Here is a 24,382-nt window from a genome sequence, read left to right on the forward strand (position 1 = left end):
GCTATGATTCAGGGTATGAGACCCTGAATGCGTCTGCAAGCATGGTCTACACCTGTAATTTCGCCAGCACTGGGCAGTGTAGCCTGGAAGGTGGTTAGCTAAGGGGGCAGGAAAAATCCCTCTTTTGCAGCAGAGTCGGCATGGAGTTTAACAATGCAGGTGAAAATAACAAACCTGCCATTTCCTAGCTGTGGGATGATCTTAAGAAAGTCATGTGAGCTGTGGGCCTCAGTTTTCCTCATCAGTAAAATGGGATCAATTTTCCCACTCTCTGTGACATGTTATGAGACTCGAATGAGAGTGCTGATTCGTACTACTTGCTGGTTCTTGCTACCTACATGTAACACTCTCTCAAGAAATGGTAGAATCCTTATTTTTTAAGTTTTTAATTATTGTCATCCTGGTACAAACAGCCTTCACACTGAATACAAGGTCTAAAAGTAAAGGCAGGAAGTGAAGTCACAGGAGTTTGGGGGTGCTTGGTTCTTCAATCCCCTCTGCCAACACAGCTGGGGCAGCCAAACCTGGAGGGGCGCAGAGGGGCAGCAAGGGGTCCTCTGCTGAGAGAGGAGGCCAGGCCTCAGGGATGGATGGTGGTTCTGTCTCCCTCCTGCCCCTTCTCAGCCCAGCCGAGCACACACTTCCCTGGGCCCCTGGAGGCTAGTACTGAAACCAGATCCCCCCCGTCCAACCCCACACACCACTGACTCTTCCTAAGCCCATGCCACAACCTTAACAAACAGAAATAAAGAATGCTGGGCACATGTGTGTGTTTGTGAGCACACAGCAGAGCAGTTACCGGTGTTGGACAGGAAACAGGGCCCCAAGTCTGAATCCTGGTACCACCACCCACCAGCTCTGCAACCTCGGCAAACACCTCCACCCTCTGGGCCTCAGTTTCCTCCTCTGAACAATGAGGGCAGTGTGGTGAGGATGACATTACATCACGCAGGGAACCAATTAGCACGGTTCTGGTTCACATTGCACGCCCCATCAATCCCAATTGTTTTGTTTTGTTTTAAAGTGTGGCAGTACATTTCCCTTTAACCCAACCTGGGATTACAAAAAGCAAAATCAGGAAGGGAAGCCTGGCCTTGAAACCAGCCCCTCGGCTCTCTGAACTTCAACATGTGACATGGATTTCAAGCAGGGGTTCTCTACCCTGGCTGCACATTCAAAATCTCCTGGGGAGCTTTGAAGAATCCTACACTGGGGCCACACCCCAGGCCAACTGGTTCAGACTCACAGGGGCAGCACCTGATGCAGGATCATTCAAAGCTCCCCAAGTGCTCCCAGTGTGGAGCCAGGGTTGAGAACCAGGGGCTTAAATCAAAAGGACAAGCTCAGGGATTAGAGTGGCTTGGGGTGAAATCCTGGTTCTGGAACATCTAAGTGCAGCCCTACATGAGGCACTCAACTCACCGTAGTCCTGATGTGTTCATTTGTTAAAAATCAGCGGTAGTAATATAGCCTCACAAGGATGGTACGGAGATTTGCTGAGACAGCAGGACTCGTTACGTACTCAATACGGTAAGAGCTGGTTACCCTATGAGTCCTTCCAATAAATTTAAATTCATAATATGACGTTAACTAAAGGCAAGTTTAGCCACAAATATTCAAGACCATAACATTTACTTACATGTTTATTTCTTTTGATTTGCTTGTTGGTGTTTGTTAAACCCTACCTTGTCTTAGGAAACATGTAAGACTACCAGGTATATCTGTAGTACAAGTATTGTAAAGTTATTCAGTTATTCAAAGTAGCGCCTCTCGCCAGCAAACGTGTGAATGCTTTCCCAGCTCGGTTCTTCTCGGCTGTGTTTCTAGGAGGGAATCTGGGAGCCGCTCAGGGGAGCTGGGAGCTAATGAAACCAAACAGGGCGGATGCCCTTTGACAGCTGCCCCCTTCCCCGTTCTCAGAAGGGCCCTCATCCCCACCAGCTGTTTGCCTGGTCTTGGAAGAAGCTGCTTTGGGACCCTGCAAACCTTCCCTGATTACACAGTGAACCGCACCTCATAACCCACTGGTTCCTGGTGCAGGGAGGAGGGTGGAATGTTCCAGAAAGGCCAGTGGGTGGAAGAGGACTCAGGAGAGCAGAGTTCTAGGCTCGTGAAGCTCATTGGCTGTGTGTCTTCAAGCCGCTGCTTCCACCCCTTTGAGACTCAATGTCCTACTCTGTAAAATGGGCATAGCCAGGGCCACCTACTGACTTCCTCTACTTTTCATGCGGTTTCAAGGTGAGACGCTGTGGAAGGGCACTGGGTGAGTTTCCTGGGGCTGCCGTAATGAATCACCACAAACTGGGTGGCTTAAAACAACGACTTATTCCCTCACAGTTCCGGAGGCCAGAAGTTTGAAATCAAGGTGTCGGCAGGGCCACGCCCCCTCCGAAGGCTCTAGGAGAGAATCTTCCTCCGTCTTCCAGCTTCCGGTGGCCGTAGGCATTCCCTGGCTCTTGTTTCCATCAGTCCAATCTCTACCTGTATGTCTTCTTCTCTGTGTGTCTCTTCACCCATCATTGAATTTAGGGTCCACACGAATAGTCCAGGAGGATCTCATCTTAGGATCCTTCATTTAATTGCATCTGCAAAGACGTTGTTTCTAAATAAGGTCACATTCACAGCTTCCAGGGATTAGCACATGGGCATATCTTTGAGGGGCCACCATTCAGGCCATGACAGGTACCTTGTAAACCATTTTAGTGTTTTTTGAACTACATTCTATTGCTAGGGGGCCAGTAGGTTTCACAGTGCATGCCGATGTGTGCTTTTCACCATTTATCTCATCTTATCCTCACACCAACTAAGCCAGTATTCCTGCCGCCTTCCCCAGATGGGGAGCGCGAGGCTCAGAGGGTTGAAAGAACTTGGCCAGGGTCACTCACAGAATAAGGGGTGGAGCTGGCATTCGAACCCAGGCACGCTCTGCCTCTGTTGGCCATGCAAGTAACCACTGTTATCACCAACCACAGCAATCCACATCCACCCAGCACACAGACCAGAAACCCTGGCTCCTCCTTCTTCCCCACGGTCCCCATCAAGCTAGCATCATCCCGCTGATTTTAACTCTGCACAGTTCTCGAATCCACACGCACCATTCCATCCCTGCACAATGCCCCCGGTTCAGGCCTTCATCACCTCACTCCTGGACCACTGCCCAAGTCTCCCCTGACTGCTCTCTGGACTTCTGGCATTTCCCCGCTCCCTGCTCGTTAGATTCATCCTCCTCTCAGCAACTAGTATGAATTTAGGAAAATTGAATTCCAGCCATGTGGGTCTAAATTCAAGCTCCTTAAGCGTAGGTACAGTAGGGACCACTGTCTTCTGGCCCCACCTCCCTTCCCAGCCTCGCCTCACACCCCTCCTCAATCACACAGCAAACTCCCCTAGCACCCATGTGCTTGTAGCTCCCCACCTACAACATGCTGTTTGCACCTCAGGGCCTTTGCACATGCAAGTCTCTCTGCCTGGAACACCATTCCCATGTCTAGCCTCTTGGTCCCATCTTCCAGTCTGCATATTCTTTGAGGGCAGGGACTCTATCTCTCTTGTTCACTGTTTTATCCCTAGCTTCAGCATAAAGCCCAGCTCCTAGTAGGGGATCAGTAAACACTTCTGAATAATGAATGGACAATTTGAATAAAGATGCCCTTAGGCTGAACTCAGTACCTCTTTTCAGAGGTCTGGTAGCACATGTTCCCTTGTGGTATTATATCGAAATTCTCCATCTCCCTCACTAGTCTCAGAGCTCATCCAGGGTGGCGGGAGTCAACCTGAGGTTATAGACCCATGGCCCCAAGATGTTCCCTGACATGCTGTGTTAGGTTTACCCCCATGTTTTCTTTCTTTCAAAAAAAAAATTTAATTAATTGCCAACATTTTAATAGTGGGTGATTTCAAAACAATCCAAATTTAGGCTTCTCTTGAAAAATATCATGTTCTGGTCACCCTGGGCTGGATCCCTGCATGACAAGGACAGGCCGGGGTTAACAGCTGCCCCTTCAGCCAGGACATTTGCTGTCCAGTCCTCACAGGTCCACCCAGCCCACTTTCTGCATCTCTGTCACCTGCCTGCCCACTCTGGCATTTGAATTTTCAGGTCTCGGGACACATCATATTCATCTGAGAAACTCTTCTTTTGAGGACATAACAGTGTCCTTATTAGGTCTCTGCTATGTGGCATGTCTTATACGTGAGGCCAAATAAGCCAACACTTCAGTTGAATTAAACCTTTTCTTCTTAGCAAAGAGGGAAACAAGCTCAGTTACAAAAGTCAAAGTGCCCATGTGATTTTTTTAAAGCACAAGTTGTCCAAAGTCAGCGCAGCATCCACCCAAGGAGGACACAGGGCTGGGTGCCCTAGGGCAGCGCTTCTCTTTTAACGTGTGTAGGAACCGCCTGGGGCAGGGCTGGGGGGAGAGGCTGTTAAAAGGCACGTTCAGATCAGTGGGGACAAGCAGGGCCTGAGACTCTGCATTCGAACAAGCTCCAGGGGGAGGACAATCCTGCTGGTCCCTGCACACTCTTTCAGTGGCCACCACCCCTGCTGCTTGGCTGTTTGAAAGAAACATCTTCCCAATCGTTAGGGTGTCCTTGGGACAACCATTTGCCTGGCATCACCATGATAAAGCCCTTTGAGAATGCCCAACTCTTCATTTTAGTCCAGGAAAGGGAAATGTGGAAAGCAAAGCACACACAGCAGGTAGGGTGGGGCTCGGATGCCTTTGCCTTAGCCTTCCTCGCTCCCTACGGCTGACCCCCTGAAGTCCCCAAGTGGGCTATCTCACGGGGTCTCAGACTGTGACCCCCACAATAAGATGGGGGATGCTCTCAGAAGGACCTGAAGATTCTGGCTCAAGTCAACCCTAGTCACAAACCCCAACTTGCCAGCTTGGTGTTTTTTCTGAGCAGCCTTCACAGTTAAGCTCCCGTTCCCAGGGTGTTATTTTTCCAGGTGGCAAAGGGAAGGCCTTTGCCCTCACAATGTCAGGGATCTCAGAGGAAGCAGAAAGAAAACTGACGTGTGCAGAACTGGTCCCCAGGGCTTCTCCCATGGAGCTGTAAACAGGAAGTTGCAGGTACACTCTTCAGGAACAACCTGTGTTTTTCTGCCGGTTCATTCTGCAGCCATTCTGCCCATTCAGATAAACTGGGGAGAGGATGATCAGAAACTCACTGAGCCTGTTGGCAGCCCGCACCTCCCCCTGCACTGACGCTGGCCAGATCTGGTGATAGCAAGGCTGCTGGGCAAAGATTTGCACCCGGGGAGGGGGCAGGCGATGGGTGGTGCTACAGGCTGCAGGGATGTGCCCTCTGATTACTCTAGCCCACTTTCCGCCAAATCCCCTCATGCCACCCCACCCCACCGGCCCAAAGAGACATTTCTCAGGGCCATGGAGGTTTGAGAAGCCAACCCCTGGATGTGGCAGCAGCTGGCATAGCTTTCAACAGCAGGTGAGAGGAGGAAGGGGAGATGGGGTACCCAGGCTCATATCAGGCTGCCGGCTCTAGGCTTTCATTATTGTCCCCTGTTTTCAAAGTTCCAGCTCCAGAGGGGGCTGGGGAGAGCAGAGTTTGGGGATTCGTTCAGCCTAGGTATACATAAAGAGCAGCAGACAAAATGTCCTTTATCAGCTATTTCCCAGGAAACAGAAAATTCTTCTCGTCGCCAGATTAATAAAAGGACAGGGAGACAGCCCTCTCTTCTTCCCTCTCCCCCATGCAGAACACTGAGTCACTGTTCTGACACCCACCGGGAGGGTCCCTGTTGGAGAGAAGGCAGGGGTGGGCTGCATGACTTGGGCAGCTGCTAGGAAGACAGGTTTGCTGCCAGCCGGGGCACAGAAATTCTTTCCCAGGAAAGGGGAGGTGACGTAGCCTGCTGGGTAAACTGGAAATTATTAACCACAGGATGAGTAGAATCAAAAAGAGCTGAAAACCGATTGTTGGCTTTACCGGGAGTTGTAAACATGCTAGGAAGAAAAGGACAAATATATTCGAAAAAAAATTTTTTTTTCCTGAACCAGGAAGCACCATTTCCAATAATTCTGTCAAGTAAAGCTATCCAGTGTTCTCTACTGCTGGTATTTCAAGGTTGGTTTTGTTATTTCTTCACACAGATGGCCTAGGAAACACTCACTACACTCAATATATTTTTCTTTTCTTTCTCCCTTTTTTTTTTCGCCCAAAGAATCTGGGTCTTTGTAATCTGCCCATTGCTTATTTTCTTTCTATTTCTGATTTAGATAAAACACTGACTTAAAAGGACCTTCGAGACTATTTACATCACAGGAGAATTTGAGATTCTTTTTTATCATAAAAATAATAGGTCCAGCTTCCTGCAGTCATCAACTAACATTTTATCGAGCATTTACAGTGTGTCTGGATGGGTGGTAGTTCTATTTTTAAATAGATTTTTGTTGTTGTCGTTATTGAGTTGTATGAGTTCTTTACATATTTTGGATATTAACCCTTTATCAGATATATGATTTGCAGATATTTTCTTCCATTCTGTAGGTTGCCTTTTCATTTTGTTGATCCTTTCTTTTGCCGTGCAGAATTAGTTTAGTTTGATGCAGTACCCCACTTGTTGATTTTTGCATGTCCAGCAATCCAATTTCTGGGTATTTATCCAAAGGAAATGAAAACAGGATACCGAAAAGATACTTACACTCCCATGTTTATTGCAGCATTATTCACAATAGCCAAGGTATGGAAAGAACCTAAGTGTCCATCAATGATGAATGGATAAAGAAGGTGTGGTATATGTACATACAAGGGAATATCATTCAGCCATGAGAAAGAAGGAAGTCCCGCCATTTGTGACAACATGGATGAAAATGGAGGGCTTTATGCTAAGTGAGATAAGTCAGACAGAGAAAGACAAGTACTGTATGAGACCCCTTATATGTGGAATCTAGAAAAATTGAACTCATTAGAAACAGACAGCAGAATGGTCATTACCAGGGGCTGCGGGGGGGGGGGGGCGGGTGGCGGGAGAACTGGGGAGATGCTGGTTAAAGGGTACAATTTGCAGCTAGAAGATGAATAAGTTCTGGAGATCTAATGCACAACACTGTGAATATAGTCAACAATACTGTATTATATACTTTAAAGTTGCTAAGAGACTAGATCTTAAGTGTTCTCACCTCCCAAAAAGAAATGATCATTATTTGATTTATTTGACGTGATGGAGGTGTTAGCTAACAGGCTATGGTGGGTATCATAATTACCATAATAAATATGGTAATTTATTGCAATAAATACAGTAAATGTATCAAATCAACTTACATGTATACAATGTACACTTTACATTTATACAACGTAATATGTCAATTACATCTCAATAAAAATAAATTAAAAAGACTGATGTGTGAACAAACCACCCAGAGACTGTATCAACACACAGAGCCTGAATCATTTGCTGTGGGGCCCTGGGAGTCTGCATTCCTAACAGTTTCCAGGTGATGCCAGTGCTGCTGGCCTCTGGACCACACATGGAGTAGCAAAGCTTATACCCCAACCTCATCTAATCCTTACGTCAGGCTGGTGGAACTGATTTCATCAAAAGAACTTAAGGAATTTTCCAAATGAAAGGGAGGAAGACAGGCCTGAAACAATCTTCAGTTTTGGAACAGGCAATGCCAACATGGAAAGGTGAGCAGATGTGAATAAGATACCTGTGGGCAGGGGCAGGCCCAGGCTTGAGACATCCTCCTTAGCTACAGAAGACAGGAGTATAGACCTTGGGCTTTGGAGACAGAAAGACACAGATTCAAGTTCCAGCTCTGCCATTCTCCAGCTGGATGGTCCTGGGCAAGTAATGTCACCTCTCTGAGCCTTAGCTTCCCCATCTGTAAAATGGGGGTAAAACCTACCACCCAGGGTAAAGAGCAAGTGAGAAACCACATTTCCAGCATTTCACATCTGCCCACCACCTGGTCCCTGCCCCGCACATGGTAGCTCTTCACTCATTCAACAAACTTAATGAACACCTACTAATTTTCAGGTCTGTTCTACACACTAAATAAGAAAGGAAATAGACTGATGCGGTCGCCATAATAATGACCCAATGACCCCCCAAAATGCCCACATCAAAATGTTATCTTACATGGCAAAAGGGATTTTGTAGGTGTGATTAAGGCTAAGGACACTGAGGTGGGGAGACGAGCCTGGATTATCCAGGTGGATCCAATCTCATCACATGGCGACGAAAGTGGACAAACTTCCACATGTCAGAATGCGAGCAGCATTTCTAAATCTTCCAACCCTACTCTGCTTAGATCCTGCTCAGAGCAACCTTGAGCTTCTGAGAGGAACTTGGAACCATCTAAGAACCAAGTGTAGGCTTATGTTCCTCACATCTTGCAGTTCTCACCTGGGTAGCTTTCAATTGGCAGGGGGTGGAAATGACCTTCACTCACTTCCAGTTCCTCTGCAGCTGCTGAGGCCTGAAAAACCCCAGAGTCACAGACACGTGCCCCGTGAGCAGCTGCTCTTTGACTCGAGTCTCTCCACTTATGGGAAGCTGGTATTCCTTGGAAATCAAGGGAGATTGTGGGATAAGTCTTGAGCAAAAGCGAATGCTCCAAGCAAGAGAGATTGAACTGGGGCAGGATGGAGGCTGTTCATTCCTAAGAATATCTTTTTCTTGCTTTAATACACGCAAATTTGAGCCCAGAGGATTTGGGTATGAAAAGCTACACAATCATATACCAAAATGTGTGTTTTTAGGCCCAAGACATTTTTATGTTCCTGACCTTTGTACAGGTGTGTACGTTGCGCTGTAGTGCATGGCATCCTGCTGAACGTATGTGGCGTGTCTATGATCCAGTGCGTTCAACAGCTGATAATCATGACCCCATTAAGGAGGCTGACTACTTAGTCACTGCTAAGCATTTCACGTGCATGAGGAGCAGTAACCATAGGACAAGAACAGGAATCCCAACTCTGCCAATTACTGGCTTGGAAACCCCGAGCCAGCTACTCAAATCTCAGTTTCTTCATCGGGAAAATGGGAACAATACGACCATATTTCATCAGTTCTAAGAGGCACAGTTTTTCACATTTTAGCAGCTCTGAAATCAGAACATGCCATACAGCCAACAGAGCTTTAGATGCAATAAAAAATGGTATTACCCGTCCGACAATCTTGTGGTGAGGATTAAAGGAGATTACACTTACAAAATTCTGAGCCTTGGCTCTGACTCATGGTCCTAAAATACATATCAGCAACTAACACTTAATTTCTATCTCCAGCGCTGGGCTCTCCCACACCTGTCCAGTGATCATCTTAACTTGTCCAAGTAGTACCTTGATCTCCTTGCCCCATGCCTGCTCCTCCCCAGTTTTTCCCTTCTTAGTAAACCGTACCACCTTTCACCAGCTGCTCAAGGCCAGAAATGTAAGAGTCATCCCTGAGTCCTCTTTCCCTCATCCCTGGGGCAAAATCCATCCCCTAATTCCCTGAGCTCCATCTTGGAAATACATCAGGAAATTGACCACTTCTCCCCACCCCCACTTCTACCACCCTGGCCAGAGGCACCATCCCCTGTTGCCTTTGCTGTCACAACAGCCTCCTCCTGACCCAGCTCCCGGCTTCCACCCTTGCTGTGTTCCCTCCCACTCTCCAACCGCACAGCACCCAAAGGATCCTTTAAAAGCTAAGTCCCTCCGCTGCTCGGAACCCTACTAGCCTCTGTCCCACTCAGGGCACAATCCACACCTTCACCTGCTACAAAGCCCTGCAGGACCTGGCCTCTCGGACCTCACATCCTCCCTCCCATGATGCTTCCCCCTGGCTAACATGTCCCTTCCACTCTGGCCACCTTGCTGTCCCTTGCACTTGCCAAGTTCATTCCTGACTCAGAGCCTTCACAGTTGCTATTCCCTCTGCCTGGCATGCTGTTCCCTTCCCTCCTTCAGGTTTCTACATTTCTGTACAAGAGACAATTATGTACTCATTTGCTTATTGTCTCTCTCTCCTCCTAGAATAAAAGCCCCTTGAGGATGTCAGAGACTAACCGTCTTGTTCACTGCTGTTTATATTCAGCACTCAACAGTGCCTGGCGTATAGTAGATGTGCAACATATATGTGTGTTGAGTGACTGAGTGAATGAATTAGTATGCGTTAGGTATGCTTTCTAGACATATGAGGATATGCATGTGTATATGTTGTTACAAGCACATATATTTACATACACACACTATTCATGTCTATATTCATATCCCTATCTATATCTATCTATAAAACACAAAGCAGAACATACTCATTCACAAAGGGATACAAGATTTTATTTCTGGCTCTGTATTCATGGAGGAATTCTAGAGGCAAAACAATGCTGTATTTGAAGAAACATAAGCCCAAGGTCATACAGCTACCAGGTCCATCAGAAGCCACTTTCCTAACTGCACTGGATTGCCTCTTCAAAATCTCAGCATAAACTATGGGGAAGGAAAAAATAAGAGCCAAAGAATGTTAGAGCTAGAAGGCTCTTCAAGACCTTCTAGCCCAGAGTCAACAAAATGTGTCCTACCCCTTTCCCCTCTTGTGCCCTCAGCAGACATCACCAATAGATCACAGTACTTTCCCCCACTGAACTTCTGAGTCCTTCTTAACATATTGCTCCAGGCAGCCTCTGCCACTTAACTGAAATGATCTGCTGTCCCAGATCTGGCCTACCCCAATCAATTTTTGGATTGAGATTCTGAGGCCCAGAGAGGAGCCATTATTTATCCCAAATTTCATAGCATGCCAGAGGCAAAGCCCAGGTCACCATGCTGGACACCTAGTTTATGTTCTCAAGGTCAGACATTAAGCTGGAAGGGAACTTAGAGATTATCTTTAATATGAAATCACATAGTCAGAAAGTCATTTTTTTAAAAAAAGATCTTTCGTTACTTCTGATTACTTCAAAAGATTTTAATCATTTGCAGCCAAAGGCAACTCACTAGTAAAATGAGCTCAGGAATCAGACCACTCCTGGCTGCCAGGAAGTTGCTAAATAGAACCAATTTAGCAATCAAGAGACCAAAAAGAACGTCCTGCCTTTGGGGAGACCAAGAGACAGTTCAGCAAAAATAGAAAGGGGCTGAACAGCTTGAATGGTGGAAAGTGAAGGAAGAGCAACACATTTTCCAACTAAAAATGGAATCAGAACTGTGTTCAGATTCCACCCCTCAGGCAAGGTAGCCCTACCCTCAGCTCGAGACTAAATCCCAATTGTCCAAGCCAAATGTGCAGTCCCACTCCTCTGACAGTAAAATGTGCAAAACTGCATGTGACAAAATTCTGACCATAGTCCTGCTGCAGGACTCAGGAAAGTTTGCTCACTTTTACAATGAGAAACACAGAGAAATTCAGTCTCTTTTGCTTATGGCAAAATGTTGTTGCAACTGAGTGTGATGACTGGGCTGTGGCAGCCACCTTGGCACCATGAGGGAAGCAGGCTAAGGCAGGACTGACAGGCCTAAGATGCCAGAGCAGTGGGATCAAAGGAAACTGGATGCTTGGTAACATGAAGAACCAGGGAGTCAACAGGCCCCGAAGACACTCTACATTGAATCATAGATCCTCCTTTGTTTAAACTGTTCTGAGTTTGGGTTTCTGTTACTTGCTCCCCAAAGCATCTAAACTGGCACATGAAATCACCTCTCCTTTCCTTCTAGAGATTCAAACAGGCCTAGTCAAAGCTCCAGACCTCTCCCAACTCGCAGGCATTGCACTCCCACCCTTCCAATTGTATAAAGACAGAGCAGACCCTTATATCCAAAGGCAGCTGGGAAAGCTCTACCATTACCAAAATATATTCCTGGTGTCTGAATACCACTCTGAGTGAGGCATGGTTCTCATTAGGTAGGCAAAAGGTCCTGGGATAGAATAAGTCCCCTAATTGTGAAGGAATTAATCATATCTCTTTCTTCTTGTAAGAAACGTGGTCAATGTGTATTACTGGAGAAGCATGTGCCAAGACAGGAGCAAATGTACAGGGGTTTTATTAAAGGAAATGCCCATGGGATTAATGGGGGAAAGAGCGAGGGCTTGGACAGCAGTCAGACCATGATGCACTCTAACCCTGAGTGAGGGAGAGAGGGAAGATTGGGTGGAGATGTCCTAGGCTGTTGTGCTATCACAATGGTTTGGAGGGCCATGCTTGAGCCAAAGTCTACTGTCAGAGTAGTCCTATGTCTGCCAGGGATGGCCCACCTTTGTTTTTCTGCCACACAGATGCAGCAGGGGCCCTTAGTCACTTACACACCCTGTAAGCAGAGGGCTGCAAGGGGCATTCCCTGGCTGTCACAGGCAGCTCGGGAAGAAAAAATGGGCTCACGGGGTGGGGGAGAAGGAGACATGGGGGTCCAGCCGGAGATCAAAGTCTGTGATGGTCATGTGCCCTGCCACCCAGGGACTCAGTCAACCTCTTTCAGTGACGTTAGCTCAGTGCACCTATGTGTCACCTGGGTACCTGGTTGCTGTCACTGTTGTGGGAACTCAAGGTCATGGTGTGGTGTAGGCTAGGGTGGCATGAGAGGAAGCTGGGCTCACAAGGTCCAGGAGCCACAGAACCTGGGTATTAGTGTCACTCTGGACTCTCAAGGGCCATGCACTTTGGGGCGGTTTGAGGCAATTCACCTGGTAAACCCAGCTGACCTCTGACTTATTCATTGTATTGGAAGGATATAAGCTCAAGTGCTGCATCAGAGATACAAAGACACAGTGGCTTAAAGGAGAGAGCAGTCAGCATGTCCCCACATATCGGTGCAAGTGCAGTGTGGGAACTGGGGCCCAGGCTCCCACACTCTTGTTGCTCTGCCCTCCTTGGAGTGCTGCAGAATCATACTGATGGAATAATGTTTTAGCAGCACATGTACATGCCAGGCCCCATTCTAAACACTTTATAGCTGTGACTCTTTTAGATAGTAGTATCTCAGTTTTCCAGAAAACAAAGAGGTTGAATCACCAGCTCCACCACCTGTGCTCCTGGCGACCATACCCTTCAGTAAGATGCGCGGGGTGAGGCGGGAGCAGTGCATGTCCTCCCCTCTTTAAGGACACAAGACAGACACCATTAGCCAGATGGCCACCCTTGGCTACATGGTTGCAAGGAAGGCTGAGAAATGCAGTCTTTGGCTGGGCAGGCACGGGCAATGTCTCCAGTGAAATTTCTACTCCTCTGCCTGGAATGGCTCTCCCAATCTTTTTGTCATGATTTAGGCTCCCTTTACCATCATTCAACACTCAGTTCAGTTCATCTTCACTGGGAAGACACTCCCATTCCCCACACTGGCTGGGTTAACGCCCACTCCCACCCCAGGCTCCCATAAGTTTCTGAGATTCCTTCTATTTCAGCTCTTATCGTATGTTATTGTAAGATCCTCCCTGGACCCAACAGGCCAACAGACGTTGTTCGGCCCACATAGTGTTTTAAAGAAGACAGAAAAGAAAAATCATACAAAACTCCAAATATTTGTTTTCTCCTTAAAAATCATAAAGTACAGTCATACTGAGCAGTTATTCTTGTGTAGGAACAGTCAGCTGGGACTGAGTGGCTCCCTAATCCCTGTGCAGAGGACACAGTACTTTTCACGCAGACCCAACAACTCCCTACTGTCTCACACCCTGTCTGCTTCATTTATTTATGTTGCCTGCCTGGCCCCTGTAGGAAGGAGGAAGGAAACCCCCTGGACCACGGGTTTCTTTGGGGGGCAATGTGCATTTCTTCTGGGTGTACCTTGCACTTGGCACATGGTACGTGCTCAAATGCACTCACTGAGCCTGTGACTAGATCCACGGAAACCTTCAGAATTAAATTGCATTGTGGCACCCGCTTACAATCCACCCACCCCTCACCCCAAAGGATTTATATTTAATTGTCTTTGCAGAATCGAAGCCTGCGAGCAACTTCACACTGGAGACCCTTCCCAAACGTTAGAAATGCAGCAGCTTGGCCGGCCTCGTGCTCCAGCCTATCAATAGTCAGCCTGTCTCTGGTAGTGTTTCCTGGGCAGCCGCATTGTTCTTAGTGGCAGAGAAGCAAAGGCGACCTTCTAAGTCCGACCTTCCCCTTGCTTTGCTTAACCCTCCCTGGAGCCCTCCCTCGCATCTCTTTCTCTGCATGGCACGCCCCAACTGTCTATCCTGCAGGATGGTTTTTTATTTTTTTATTTTTGTCAGCACTCATCAGTGTGGTGGGGACGGGAAATAAGAGCCCTGGCCCATGTGAAAGTGCTTTACCGGGGTCTCCAGGGAGAATCCTGTGCTGCTTGCAGCGCCAGAGGTCACCGTCACCTTGGCCTTGGAGGTGGCCTGTTTACCAAAGTGAAATGAAGATATCAGTCAGATGTCAGGGAAATGCTAATGGCGGGCGCCGGCCAGGGAGCTGGGTGCGCGATTGGCTGGGCCCCGCTATCCCTTCCTTCCCAGTTCTGCAGCACAAAAGCCTCGGTGACTTAGCAACTCTGATAAGAGGTCAATAGGCAAATGTCAGGTCCCTGATTGAATGCTTCTCTTGGCGCGGTTGCAGAGCCTTCCAGACAGCCTCTCTCCCTTTTCCACACCCCTCCATACATCCATTCAACTGGAGGAAGGTTAAGTGTTTGTTTGAAACCCTGGCCCACCCTTTCCCTATCTCTGGCAGGAAAGAAAGCCTCATCCCTCGGGTCCCAAGGTCTGGAAGCACAATGAGAACCGGCATCATTATCCTCTGGCCATAGATGGCAAGAGTGGGGTGTTGACCAGGGCTCATCACTTAGGAGGATGGATGGGACTGGATTCTGCAGCAGAAAAGGACAGGAAACAGTGGAGCCCTGTTTACGGCTGTGTGATAGATAAGCACAGCCGTGCAGCCTCCCCACACTGGGCCTCATTAAGAAGTCACTACCTGAAACAGGACCCCAGCGTCATGAGGCCCAAGATGAAGCAGGCCTATTAGGTCTGTCTCCCAGGGGAGCAGCTCCTTTTCACATTCCTTCTATTGCTTTTCCATCCTGGGGGTTAACATCTGAGATGCGCTTCCCCTGCTCTGCTCCGGGGAGTCAGGCTATACCTCTGCTAGAGCTGGCTAGCACCCCATCATCTTCAGGCACCCCATCATCTTCAGACAGCCCCCTTTCCGCCCTCCCAACTTCAGCTGGCTCCTCCTTTGGGCTCCTTTGTGAGAAGCTAAAGAGTTACTTTGTTTGTATTCAACATCCAGGTTTTTCTGCAAAGTCTTCTTGCTCCCCAGTCAGCAAACTGCTTCAATTCCTTCTCTGGGCTTTTTCCTCCAGCCCTGCATTTGTCACAATAAACCCATCCCTCCAGGGAGCCCTGCCCTGCTACTTTCTAAAGCTAGACCACTCTCTAGTCTGTTGATGGCATTTCAGGGCAAAACAACAGGAAAATGATGATCTCTTCCACATTTCCAGAATCAAGTTTAAATTATCACCAGCTTGCTAAGGCTCTCCTTGCCGCCTATGAAAGAGCAGTGTTAAAAATGTGGTTTCACTTTTCCTGCCACAAGGGTGGAGATTGAAAAAAAAAAAAAGCCCCCTGGTTCCTTCCAAGCCTGAGAGCAGAACTTTGGGGTCCGTCGGCCATGACAAGTTCCTTTTGTTCCCAGCGGTCACCGACTTTGTGCTCATCTGGTGAGCACTGCCAGTAGGATTTTGCAGCAGGAGTGCACAGTCCTGCAGAGAGGGTAAGACCAAGAGAACAGTGCTCACCAGCAACCCAGCAACGGGGACTCAGGAGTTCTTTTAAAGCTTGGAGGATGACTGACGAGCTCCCCTGTGGGACACATGGCCTGGGAGGCAAGGATGGCAGGAGATGAAGTCCCTGAGTTGATGTCTGCGCGTTCTCCCTTCTCATATTTCACGGGAAATGGGGAGTGTCTGGGTGGTGGTGAGCACGGCACGGGCCATGGAGAAAATCACTCCCTTAAAGTTCAGGAAAAACAGTGACAAACAGAGCAGTCTCAAATTGTTTTCTCTTCTTCAGGAAATCAAGTGATGTCTAGAAGGACTGGCCCTGTGTGTGCTTGGGTTTTTCAGAGGATGGAGGGTCCACAGGACCACAGGGACCGGGGACTCTTGTGGAATAAGTGGGAGGCCTCACACTTATCCCTTTCTGCTGGCTATTTTCCCTTTGTGCCCTCCACCAACCCCCAGAGCGATTCCCAGCCCTGGAAGGTTGACCCCTCTGGACTGTGTCACTCAGTCTCACTCAGCCTCTGGTTTCTGGTTGTTTGCCCAATAGGAGGCACTAAAAAGAAATGGGAAGTGAGGAAGGGAGAGAGGTTGGGGCATTTCTTCCCCGTTGCTGTCTTCCTAAGGCACAGGTCTCTGGCAGTTGTGTGACTCTTCAGACCTGGGGATGGTAATGGCTTCTGCTATTATTAGTTGTATCAGTTATCTACTGCTGTGTAACAAATCACCCCAAATGTAGGGATTCAAGACAATCATCATTTATTTGCAGATGATTCTGCAGTCAGGGCTGGGCTCATCTGGGCAGTTCTTCTGCTGGTCTGGGAATCACTCATATAGCTGCCATCATCTGACAGGTTGACTAGGTGGATGACCTGATTGGGGATTGGTGCTGTCTGTTGGCTGGGCGCCTTGGTTCTCCTCTACATGGCCTCTCATCATCTAGTAGGCTAGACTAGGCTTCTGTACCTGGAAGTCCAGGTCAGCTTCTGAGAAGGTGAAAGCAGAAGTTGCAAGGCTTCCAGAAGCCTTGCTTTGGACCTCTCACAACACCACTTCTAGCACTTGACCAAAGCAAGTCCCAAGACTAGGCCAGAGTCAGGAAGTGGGAAAATGGACTTTGTCTTTTAACAGGAGCAACTGCAAAGTCTTTTTGCAAAGGGGCCTGGATACTGGAGTGGGAAGGATCTGTGACCATAACTTGCAACCTAGCACCATAGTTTTTGGATACCTCAAATTCTTTGGTTCTCTTAATTTTCCATTCCCATGCGAGTGGTGCCTTCATTAATCTCTCTTCAATAGAATCATCTGAATGACGTTCTATTTCCTGCCAGGACCCTGGTAAATATACCTTACAACAGTAGCACTATCTCTGTTCACTGTATAGTTATTATTGCCATTGTTGTTGACATGTAACCCTTGACTTGCTAGCAGTTTGATTTGCAGAGTCACGCTTGTATCCTTTGTGCATTTACAACTGTGGCATTTCATGTCCAATGCAGCCCTACTCATATGAAGAAAAGCTGTCTCATCAGGAGCAGCTAACACTTTTCTAGCACGCACTATGGCCCAAACACTGTCCGAGAATTCTGTGTGGTCAAGATCTGACTCGATGCACACAGCAGCCCTGAGAAGGAGACACCCCCTCACAGAAGAACAAACTAAGGCACTGACAGGTTAACTAATTTGCTCAAAGTCACACAGCAATTGGGAGAATGACTGTCAAAATCTTCCCAAAGAAACTTTTCTGATTTTTTTTGGCATTGATATTTTTTCAGCTTGTGAAGAGTCAGAAATCACAAAGAATTTAAGAAATCCGAATGTCGTCCAGCATCACATGCAATAAAATGGGCATGATCTGCTCTCCTTTGTACAGTGTAATTGATAACTGTGTCAGAATGCTATGAAATATGAAGGGCATAGGTATATAGCATGTCTTAAATTTATCCCTGTGTATGTTGATTTCTATAGACAGCTAGGCATCAGACCCGTGGTCTGGAATGCATCCCTGAAAATCAGACATGGCTTATATTATTTTGCCTTGCCTCACAGTTACACAGCACAGACTGTGGCTATTCCACTATATTCCACTGGGGGTTTGCTTTGAGTATCCACCGTGCTCAAGTCCACTCTCACTGGCTTGTTATTGCAGGGCTGCTGGTGCTCAAAAAATCAGACCCTTGCCCACAGGTGAGTTTCTGGGGCCTGGTTAGTAAAACATACGTCAGAGTGCACTCAAACCTCCATCCAGCTGTCCACTGGGGCGTGGCTCTCAATGTCAAGAATAAGCAAAACCCTAGAAATATTTTCTTGAAGAAGGGCACTGTATTTGTTTTGTGGAAGGTGTCTCTGTCATTGGAAGATAAAACGATTCCATTCTCCCACCTGGAGTGCCTGAGTAGCTTTCTGACTGGCAACCCTGCTTCTTGCCTTGTGCCCATCCAATCCATCCTCCATCCAGAAAGCAGAGAGATACTCTTAAAACATAAATCAGGTCATCTGTCTCTCCCCTGCCTCCAAACTACCAAAACACATTCAGCATCTCCCTCAGACTCCTTCCTATGATTGTGCCTACTTCTCTGACTTCATCTCATGCCCTTTCCTCCTTGGTCACCCAGGCTCCGGCCACACATGCTTCCTCGCTGCTTAACAGACATGCCAAGATCACTCCCTGCACAGAGGCTCTGCACTTGCTGTTTCTTCTACCTAGGATGCTGTTCCCTCAGATCTCTGTTTGGCTGGCTCTTTCTCGTCGTCTTGCCTTGAATGTCACCTCCACCGAGAAGCCCTCCCTTCTTGCTCTTTCACATCACTCAGTAATCACAGCACTCATCACTAGCAGTATCCTTCTAGTTACTTAGCTGTGCACTTTCTTTTCCCCGTGAGCAGATGAGCTCCATGAGAGAAGCAGCACTGTGTGGGGTCACAGACACAACCCACTGATTCTGGGTCCGTCTCCAGGTGGCTCCCAGTTCACAGTTCTAGCCACAGCACCAGCCTGCTTCTGGAACAAGTGCTGGCATTTTGTCCTCAGCAGCTTTGGAAACCAGATCTCATTCCCAAACCTTGTGACTCAGTCGGCAGCAAGAGAGAAGGCTGGGGTGGGGACACAAGGGTGCCTTCAGTCTTGAGAGAGATAGCAGCCCTCCAAGGAACAGAGCCACAGATAAAGCCTGAGAATCAGTCCCGAGGGCTGCCCTGTTCGCTGGAAGCTGACCCTCTCCTAAACCCTGCCAGCTCTCAGCATCTCACGAACTCGGCTATCTCCCAGCCTTTTGAACGTGCCAGTATCACCTAGCTACGGAACTACCACGCAGATAGGGCTCCAGGGATGAAATTAGATTTCCCTTTGCAGAACAAAGACAAACACACACTCCTCTAGCCCATCCTGGGAGAGCTGCATGGGGAGGGGCTGCTTCGGGGCCAGGCATTGAAAGCCCATGGGCTGTCTTGCTTGCTTCAGCAGTTCCTGGCAAAGTGCAACGGAGTTCTCCGGCTTTGAAATCTAATTGCCTGCCCATGGCTGTGAATCCATCTCCAAAGGCAAAAAAAAAAAAAAAATATATATATATATATATATATATATATATATGTTTTAAGTGAGGGGGTGAGGGGGACGGGGACAGTTCTCGCGGAACCAGCCGAGATGAGCCCATTTAAGCTTTGGCATGATACCTTTGGGGGAGGCCAATTTTTAATACTCTAGTCTGAGAAGCTCCTGTTTAAAAGAGAAAGATCCATAAATGCAGCTTCTGTCAGTAATGAGAAAATGGAAATCACAGGCAAAATCAGAAAACTCATTCCCCCAGAATCTTAATGATCTCCAGAATAATTGTGCTGGTTTCTCAAATCAAGGAGTGAACGGTGACAGCTCCGGATTTTCCTATGAGGGTCAGATGGGATCATGTTTTTTTAATTGGGCTCATTTCTAAGCCATGTGCTTGTCATGATGCCTTAATCCCTTCGCTGTCCCCCAGAAAAATGCTTTCTCTCTCCGTGTTTCCCTCAAACAAATGCAGCTTCTCAAAGGCGATATGAGCCTCCCTCTCTTGCAAACAGATTTCTTATCATATGACTGCTCTGCTGTGAGTGAACTTGTATTTCTCTTGCATAAGAGAGCAATTTCCTGAAGGTTAGAAAAAAGGGGGAAAAAATCCAACTGCTAGCCGCTCCTCGTTTTCCATGTAAATATCTAGAGCCTCAGCTCCCAAATATAATGGGAAAGAAGCGGCTTTATTTTGGGAGGATGAATATCAATCTTTCAGATGGCAGTGAAATGCTTTCTTGCATTTGTTTTATTTGGCTGGACTCACAGCAGGAAGAAATTCGTTAACAATTTTAAGGGTTCTCCAGGCCAAAAGATACCTTCTGGTAAGATCTCCTAGCAGCTTAGAGTTCAACAATAATTAACAAATTAGAAAACTCTGCCATTATGGCCGAATATGAATTAGTGGCCTTAATTTAGGAGGCTTAAAACAAGGAATGAGATCTTAAAAGTAATAAAAATAATAATGAGCTTCAGGATTAAAAAAAAAAAGGAAAGTGTAATTTCTGAAGTGTGCTCAGAGGTGTGAAAGGTGACAGCAGCCATCGATTACATAATGAAGCACCAGCTCTCTGACAGACATTGGCCATACCATGAAGTCTCAGGGGAGCCTCAGATCTGTCTTGGCCATTTCACTCTCCTTCTAGTTTCTGGCTACCAGCTTTATCCCACCCAGAGAGGACAGTGGGTCCTGTCCCGGGTGAGTGTGAGGGTCAGCTCTGCTAGTGGGGGTGGAGTGTCAAAGAAACAGGGAAGAGGGAGGGAAGGAGGCTAGGGGGGAAGAGACGACCATTGTCCAGTCATTAACTGATTGAATAAAAGCTTGTTACGTATCCATTATGTGCCACTCACACTAGGTGCCCAGGAGACAGTAGCGAGCAAAGCAAGACCCCGCTCCAGCCCTCTTGGAGCTTATGGAGGAGATAACTTCAACCACATAAATACATGAATAAATAAACACAAGACTGTTGCTTTGCTGAGTGTCACTGGGAGCACATGAGTGCAGGAATAACCAGGAGACAAGACCTGTGTGGTAGGCAGCGTGTCTGGGGTGTGAGGGAGTTTGGGGTGAATGCCCACTAGGTTTGAGTGCTTTCACATGCCACGTCCTGCCTAAGTATTCTTACAAGCATCATCTTATTCACTTCTCACACCAGCCCAGTGGGGCAGATGCCATTATAATCCCATTACAGACAAGTCCCCTTAGGCTCAGCGAGGTAATATTGCTGCCCAAGGTCACAGGGCTTATGATGTTCAAGAGCTCAGACTCATAGCCAGGTGGACCTGTCTCCATTGCCCATGACCCTGAGCAAACAGCATATAGTCCTCCCAGGAGTGGCAGAGATAGGCAAGGCCAGCCTCCCCGTCCTTGCCTCCCTGCACTTGCCTCCCCCTCCACTCTCAGGCAAGCACACACTCATGCTCTCTCACACACACACTCGCACAGTCTTTACACACACGCGCGAGCACGTGCACACACACACACACACACACACATGCACACCCCCTGTCCTCCTGCTCCCAGAAGCCAAGGTGACCCTCAGCTTGCTGCCAGCTTCCCCACTTCCTTCCTCCCCAGTTGAAATGTTCCTTCGGGTCCAGTGTGACTCAGGCTATGAGCAAAGGGAGATGCTGAGCTCCCACCAAGGGTGCAGCTGAGTATCCCTGAGGAAGCGGCATCTGACCTGGACCTTGGAGAGTGAACAGGCATTTGGTCAAGAGAGCAGAAAGAAGAGCTTTCTGGGAAGCTGCATGTGGAAAAGTGTGGGCACGTGAGAAGCAGAGCACATCTGGGGAGAGAGGATAACGTCGGGTGGCTGGCTCAGACGTCCCCCTCCCCACTCCCCTCAGCACCCCCCTACAGCCTGCTTCTCCCCAGGATCCCCCGTCTCAGCAGAGGTACCACCAGCCCCCCAGGGTCACAAGCCACAAATACAGGCGGCACCCTGGCACCTGCCCACTCACTCGTCCAAGCTGTCACCAAATCCTCCTAAATATAACGTGAATCTGCCCACTGCTCCGCCCCATCTTTGCTGCTGCTGCCGCCCGCCTTCCCGCACCCCCAGCTCCTCCTGGACTGCCGTCACAGGCTCCTGACAGCGCCCCCGCACCCATCACCCTGCACTCCTGGAGCAGCCGAGGTGGCCTTCCTCTCTGCACATCAGAATCCCTGCTGAAAACCGCTTCCCAGGGCACCGCTCAAACACTCCTCCCTGACAAAGACTCCCGCCCCCAGACTAGGTCAGATGCCCTGTTTTATGCCTCATGACTTGCCCTTCTTTCCCTCCCTGATGCTCAGCAAAGATGACACTTCCGCATACACGTCCGTGATTGCCCGGTCTGACACTTGGGGCTACAGGAGAGTAGGCACTGTCCCCACCCATCCCCGGTCCTACACACAGCAAGCCTGCTGTAAATTTTTTTTATGGGTAGACGCTAAAGCCTGGAAGTATGGCACAGATGGGACCTGTAGGCGAGTGGGGGAGAAGGACGCACTCCTGGAGGGTCTCCGTCACCACACTGCAAGGACGGCCTTGGCAGTCTCTCTGGGATGGAAGGGTTGCACTGACCTCCTTCTTCCCCGCTGCGGGCAGACTTTGGAAAATGGCTTTGGGCTCACTGCAGGGCACCTCTCTCCAAGAGCAAATTTGGATTGCTGAGAAAACAAACCTGGGGAAGGTATTTGGAAGGCGAGGTGCTGCCACCTGCCACCCATAGACAGGCGGCACCTCGGTCCCTCCCACAAGCTTTGATGCCCAAGGATGCCCAAGGCTCAATAGGGCCCTGGAAGCTGGCAAGGTGGCCAGTACCTTCCTCGGGCTCCAGAAATTCCAGCCAGGCAGCTGGGGAAGATGGGGGGATGCCTTCTTGGTGGGCTGTACAATGCTAATGACATTTCTGCAGCTGCCTGAGAGGCAAAGAGGTAGATAGTCGTACTCGTGACGACTCCAGGCCCCCAGGCCAGCCAAAGAGTCCTGGCAGTCATAACAATGCATCCGAGAAAGGAGGATTCTCTGGATCCCCATGCCATGGCCCAGCCAGAAACATACCACGGAAAACATTCATTCATCCATTCCTTCATTCACACGGCAGACGATGACAGCCTTCCCTGATCCGGGCCCTGGGGCTACAACGGAGCTGGTCCTGTCCTCGTGGTATTTAGAGCTGGTGCAGGATGAGCAGGTGGGGTGCTAAAAGCACCTGGGCCCTGGGCATGTTTGTTTGTTCTTAAAAGAAAATGGCTTCCAACATTTAAAACAGGCCATTTCACATCAAAGTCTAGATTTCTGGCTTCTCTTAAAAAAAAAAGCTGGAGGATTCCATTCCCTCTTGGCTTTAATTCCTGCCACCCCCCCCCCCCCGAGATGGTCATGACCTCAGCACCCCATCAGTGCTCCCACTCTCTGTGGACTTACACTCAGTCCTATCAGCTCTCTGGCCCTTGTCAGCACCTGAGAGGGACAGTCAATCATCAGATAATCCTCCTACTGGCTGATCACGTGTGCGATGAGGGACACAGTGGAAAAACAGAAGAGGGTTCCTGAGCCCTTGGCCTGATGGGGTTGCGGTCCTCCCACTACGGAATGCAGGGAAGCCTCCTGTTGGCCCCCGTTCATCTGGGTCACCCCATCCTGTCCTCTGAGGCGGATGAGCTTCAGACCCAGCGATGTTCTCGAGACCAAGGCAGCCAGGTGTGGAGCGAGTCACCCGGGCCTTTTCCCGGTTCAGATGCCATGGAACACGTTTCGAATTCCGACAGACGTCCCCCCAGCTCATTCGATGGTGATAAACCCATCTCCCTGAACAGGTGGCATCTTCAGCACCACCAGGCATGACACCCACTGCACCGTTGATCTAAAACCCTCCATGACTCCCCGTGGCCTTGGCTTGATACTCAAGGCCTGCTTCACCTTGGCCTTGTGCCGTCCTTACCTCACCCTACTCTCCTGTCCCACAGAGCCTGGTCCCAGCCAAACTGCCCCAGTGTACATCTCCCAGGGGACGAGCGTCCCCTCCCCTCCCCTACTTCATCACTCCCCCCAACACCTTCCCTTCTCCCTGCTTTCATCTGTCCCTTCCTGACCTCTCTCCCAAGGACCCAAGCCAACCCCTCCAGGAGGCCTTTCTGAGGCCCTCACCAAGTGTGACCACTCCCTCCTGAATCCTTGCGTTTAAGTCAGGTGGTCTTCCAGGACAAAACCCAACTGGGAGAAGAGACTCACAAATCTATACTTGCCAGAGCAGACCCAGGGCTGGTGTAAGGACGGCAGGAAGCTGCCTGTCTCTACACCTCTCACCCTGCCTCCCCGCCCACCTTTGGGCAACCTTTGTCCAGGTGGCAGCCCCTGAGGGACCCAGGCTCACTTCTTGCCAGCATGACAAGTCCATAGAAAGAGCCCCCTTTCCCATAGCTCCAGCGAAAGTCCTTCAACTGACCCTCGGCGCCCTGGACCACTCACTGTGGCCGGAGAGAAGGGTCAGCCACGCCTAGATCACATGGGGCGAGACTAGAGGAAGCATCCTTTCCCAAAGGAACAAGTTTCTGGATGAAGAGGGCTGGGATGCCTTCCAAGCACACACAGTAGATGTCATCGGCTCTTTGGCTGTACGTCTCTTTAATTACGTACCTTACTCCGCCAGGGCCCACGGCTGGCT

At 48.9% G+C, this 24,382-nt stretch overlaps 1 long non-coding RNA gene across 7 annotated transcripts in view; it reads right to left on the bottom strand.

Annotated features, from left to right (window-relative positions):
* Nucleotides 1-24,382, bottom strand: part of LOC137222095 (uncharacterized) — a 192,913-nt gene that overhangs the window by 133,458 nt on the left and 35,073 nt on the right. The window contains exon 3 of one of the 7 annotated variants that reach the window (XR_010942318.1): nucleotides 1,238-2,585. The exons of the other annotated variants lie outside the window; for them this stretch is intronic. This is a non-coding gene — a long non-coding RNA (uncharacterized lncRNA). Of the gene's footprint in view, nucleotides 1-1,237; nucleotides 2,586-24,382 lie in introns of those variants that run through there. 7 annotated transcript variants of the gene reach the window in all.

The sequence above is a fragment of the Pseudorca crassidens genome, chromosome 3 (genome assembly GCF_039906515.1).
Source record: "Pseudorca crassidens isolate mPseCra1 chromosome 3, mPseCra1.hap1, whole genome shotgun sequence".
Lineage (NCBI taxonomy): Eukaryota > Metazoa > Chordata > Mammalia > Artiodactyla > Delphinidae > Pseudorca > Pseudorca crassidens.